Source organism: Asparagus officinalis, chromosome 5 (assembly GCF_001876935.1).
Source record: "Asparagus officinalis chromosome 5, Aspof.V1, whole genome shotgun sequence".
NCBI classification, from domain to species: domain Eukaryota; kingdom Viridiplantae; phylum Streptophyta; class Magnoliopsida; order Asparagales; family Asparagaceae; genus Asparagus; species Asparagus officinalis.
Genome location: NC_033798.1, coordinates 126,726,678 through 126,732,039, shown reverse-complemented (window position 1 = coordinate 126,732,039; position 5,362 = coordinate 126,726,678). Strand labels below are relative to the sequence as shown.

Below are 5,362 nucleotides of genomic sequence, written 5' to 3'. Positions count from 1 at the left end.
GCCGCCGCATCACGAGATGGCCGCCATCTCTCTGGAGAACATCAAGAATGAGAACGTCGATCTCGTCAGCATCCTGCATCCCCCCCTCCTCCTCTTCTTGAATTAATTCTTGTTGTTTTTTTTATTTTAAAAAAAAGCTTTTTTTTTCCTTATTTTTTTTTTGTTTTTTATTTTTTTGGGCCCGGGGGGTATTCAGGAGAGGATTCCGTTGGAGGAGGTGTTCCAACAACTGAAGTGCTCGAAGGAAGGACTCAGCACCAGCGATGGCGAGCAGCGCCTCCAGATCTTCGGCCCCAACAAACTCGAAGAGAAGGAGGTGCCTTAGTTTGCCGTCAGAACCATCATCAAACCCTGCACATCATTTATCGATTAATGTTGGCTAATTTTATTTTATTTTTTTTGATCAACAGGAGAGCAAGTTCCTCAAGTTCCTGGGCTTCATGTGGAACCCTCTGTCGTGGGTGATGGAGATCGCGGCCGTGATGGCACGCCGCCGCCGCCCTCATGGCCGGCCTCGCCCCCAAGACAAAGGTGCTCAGGGACGGGAGGTGGTCCGAGCAGGACGCGGCCATCCTCGTCCCCGGGGACATCATCAGCATCAAGCTTGGCGACATCGTGCCCGCGGACGCTCGGCTCCTTGAGGGGGACCCCCTCAAGATCGACCAGTCTGCGCTCACCGGGGAGTCTCTGCCTGTCACCAAGAACCCCGGGGAGGAGGTGTTCTCGGGGTCCACGTGCAAGCAGGGGGAGATCGAGGCGGTCGTCATCGCCACCGGGGTCCACACTTTCTTCGGCAAGGCCGCTCACCTCGTCGACAGCACCAACAACGTCGGCCACTTCCAGCAGGTTGTCCTCCTCGTTCCAACGTTGATTTTATGTCGTGACTGACGCATCCCGTGATATTTGTTGCCCGTGAAGTGAATCATAAAACGTTGTTTGCTGTGTCGATACTCAATCGAGTTATATGGTGCTGTTTCTTGATGTTGTGCAGGTGCTCACGGCCATTGGTAATTTCTGCATCTGCTCCATTGCGGTGGGAATGCTGGTGGAGATTGTGGTGATGTACCCGATCCAGCACCGGAAGTACAGGGACGGAATCGATAACCTCCTCGTGCTGCTCATCGGAGGAATTCCGATCGCCATGCCCACCGTGTTATCGGTGACGATGGCTATTGGGTCACACAGGCTGTCAGAGCAAGGGGCCATCACGAAGAGGATGACCGCGATTGAGGAGATGGCCGGAATGGACGTGCTATGCAGCGATAAAACCGGGACCCTCACCCTCAACAAGCTCACCGTCGACAGAAACATGATCGAGGTACTCGTGCACATAACAAACACCAAATGTTTCTGCCAAACTGTTCCTGGCGCTAGCTGGTACTCACTGTTTTATGCATGTTTTTTTATCATCATGCGCCAGGTGTTTGTAAAGGACATGGATAAAGATATGGTGATTCTGTATGCAGCAAGGGCTTCCAGGGTCGAAAATCAAGATGCGATTGATGCCTGCATTGTGGGCATGCTAGCAGACCCCAAGGAGGTAAACCTCGATCACTACCATCATTTATCTTCGTACGTTCGACAAGTTATTTAGGGTTATATTAATTTCGTATTTATATGCACAGGCCCGTGCTGGCATTCAAGAGGTCCATTTCCTGCCGTTCAATCCGGTGGAGAAGCGCACAGCCATCACATACATCGATCCCTCTGGTAACTGGCACCGGGCTAGCAAAGGTGCTCCTGAGCAGGTAAAAGAATACTGGCTTGCCTAGTCATGCATTGATCTATGACGATACTATCGCGAAATTGAACCTACCCCTGTAGTTCTATTGTTGCATACAGACACCCCGAGTGAAATTTTTTTGACCCTTCTCAGAGGGTCGATATGTCCAAAACATTAGATTTTCACTCAGGGGTTCTACCTACAACAACAGAGCTCTTTCGAGGGGTCTACCCGTAACAATAGAACTCCTACGGGGTTTATAGAAAGTTTTACTAAACAACAACATACCTTTCAACAAGAAATTGGTTTTCCCTTCCAATTCGGTGACGGGGGTCTGTCCACAATTAACCCGGTTGTCTAGCTTTCGGGCATTTGATTTGCAACATCAACTGCTTGTGCCAGATCATTGAACTCTGCAACTTGAGGGAGGACGTCAAAAAGAAAGCCCATGTCATCATCGAGAAGTTTGCTGACCGAGGCCTCCGGTCGCTGGGTGTTGCTAGACAAGAGGTGCCAGAGGGAAACAAGGAGTCTGCAGGCAAGCCGTGGCAGTTCATTGGGATTCTTCCTCTGTTCGATCCCCCAAGGCACGACAGCGCTGAGACCATTCGCCAGGCCCTCAACCTTGGAGTCAATGTGAAGATGATCACGGGAGATCAGCTCGCCATTGGGAAGGAAACAGGAAGGAGGCTTGGTATGGGGACCAACATGTACCCTTCCTCCGCCCTCCTCGGTGAGAAGAACAATGACGTTACCGGTATTCCAATTGATGAGCTTATCGAGAAGGCTGATGGTTTCGCTGGAGTCTTCCCAGGTAATATACTGGCTTTGATTTTTCTTATACTGAAGATTTTGAGGTTACAGAAGAAACATTACGTTCTACTAGGTTCTTCACAGTGTAGATTTTTCGTAAGGTGCATACTTTACTCGTTATTAAATCAAGAATGCAGCGGTTGAATTGTACGTTGAAGTTTTACCTTTTAACTGAAGAAAATAATTTTTCTAATTTCTTTATCCTACTTGCGGTCTATTCAAATGCACATACTCAGTTATTCCCCTAGGAAAAGTTTAAGGAAATACCCCGTGATTCCCTTCATGTGTGCTAATGCTTTCCCCATTCTGAACACCTTTGTTTTTCCTTCTGAAATTTGAGCGTCTAAAAGTTGATAATACACAATTCTTCGTGTGGGCTTTCGCAGAGTCATCCTTGTAAGGTTTTCATATTTTGTCACAATACTTAAAAATACCTCATTTGGCATTTATCATTGGTCTATTCTTGTTGCCAACGTACCTAAAAATAGTAGTCAGTGCTTTTTTTTTTTAATATTTGAGAGAAAATAGGAGCAGTACTCATTGCCCAAATACCTGCGGCTGAGGTATTATTAAGCTGCTCTTCTATGTTCATCATCGCATTGTAAAAATTGGAAGACCTTATTTGTGAGTTATCTACACACATCATTAAGTGGATAGTAAAGTAAATTTGGAATTATATGCTTACTGGTGCAAGTTACATGGTAATTCATATATCAATATTAAAAAAAAACCAAAATTTGCAGAGCACAAATACGAAATCGTGAAGCGCCTCCAGGATAGAAAGCACATCTGTGGCATGACTGGTGATGGTGTGAATGACGCCCCTGCCCTCAAGAAAGCCGACATTGGCATAGCTGTGGCTGATGCCACCGATGCTGCTCGTGGTGCATCTGACATTGTTCTGACCGAGCCTGGACTCGGTGTCATAGTTCATGCCGTGCTCACTAGCCGTGCAATCTTCCAGAGGATGAAGAATTACACAATCTATGCCGTCTCCATCACCATTCGAGTCGTTCTGGGATTCTTGCTAATTGCACTTATCTGGAAGTTTGATTTCTCTCCATTCATGGTTCTTATCATTGCTATCCTAAATGATGGGACTATTATGACTATTTCGAAAGATCGAGTGAAACCTTCACCAGTTCCAGACTCATGGAAGCTAAAGGAGATTTTTGCTACTGGTGTTGTTCTGGGTACTTACCTCGCCGTTATGACAGTAATTTTCTTCTGGCTTGCACGGGATACTGACTTCTTCTCGGTGAGTGATCCTATAGAGGAACCGTAGCTTCATTGCTATTATTTCTGCAAGCATAGGAAAATATCTTGGTATCTTAACAATTTGCAGCATATATGGTATGGTAGACCATAGAAATAGTGTGTCACGATTTTTGTCCTAGGATTTTGCCTAACCTGCAGAATCCAAATGTAGGAATTTTCGAGCTCCTCGTATAGTTCAAGTATTAAGTTTGATGTCTTCAACAATAATTCCTAAATCTTTTTTCTTGCAGGACAAATTTGGAGTAAGATCGATTAGAGAAGAGGATGAGCAGCTTATTGCAGCTTTGTATCTTCAAGTTAGCATAGTGAGCCAAGCTCTTATCTTTGTCACTCGAGCAAGGAGTTGGTCCTATGTTGAGCGCCCCGGTCTTTTGCTTCTTGGTGCCTTCGCAGCTGCACAACTGGTAGTAATAGTTCAAGCGAAAAAAATTGCCATTGAATAACTTTTTATGATTTCTATCAGATTATGATCTTTTTATTTATTTGTGCAGGTGGCTACAATTATTGCAGTATATGCACACTGGGGCTTTGCTCGCATTGAAGGTTGTGGATGGGGATGGGCAGGAGTCATATGGCTCTATAGCATCGTCTTCTACATTCCACTTGATATCCTTAAGTTCATGATCCGCTACAGTCTGAGCGGGAAAGCTTGGCGAAGACTCCTCGAGAACAAGGTCATTGTTGATTCTTGTGACATTTATTTTCGCTAAGTTAGTGTCTTCTGTTTCTCAAATGGAATTGGAAAATGCAGACGGCATTCACAACAAAGAAGGATTACGGAAAAGAGCAAAGGGAGGCGCAGTGGGCTCTTGCTCAGAGAACGCTTCACGGGCTTCACAAGGGTGATAATTCTGGCCTCTTCAATGACAAGAACAGAGAGTTGTCTGAGATTGCTGAGCAGGCGAAGAGGCGAGCTGAGATGGCTAGGTAAAATTTGGGAGATCTTTGACTGATGCTCTTAACAATTCTTAAAATTTTCATACCTCTAAAACTAAACTGTAGAATTTGGAGGCCAAATTGAGATTAAACATTGACTGATATTCTTAACTACATTTAAATGCTTCCGTACACTAGCGTACCACATGCTAGGTGATGTTTCTGCATGCTCCTTCGCAGTATGCTGATGGGATTTACCGGTAAAACTTTGAGAATTGAGGAAAGCTATTGAATCAACAAGGATATATCACCATCAACTAAATGAAATAATTCATGATAGATTACACCAGCTTGTTTAATATATTTGGAGGCCAGTTATAGATCTATTATATGTAGCATGTAAACTTCAAAGTTTTGGGAATTTCTGGTGAGCCTTAACAATTTTTGAGATCATTCCCACGTGTTTGTATTCTTCACTAGGGAACTGATACTTCTTATTATAACACAAATTATGACATGGGATTTGTGCTTCATTTACTGGAGACTTGATGCCTCTGTTTTTCCTTTCACATGCACACAAGAAGAGGAAAAAAAAGCTTTTCATGGATTTCCTCTTGATTGTGGTTTTCTTATGAATCCTTATAGCTTTAATTTCTAAAAGCGCACACACTC

General features: G+C 44.6%; 1 pseudogene; it reads left to right on the top strand.

The window, feature by feature from the left end:
* The window catches only part of LOC109841201, a 5,961-nt pseudogene continuing 605 nt past the window's right edge, over nucleotides 7-5,362 (top strand).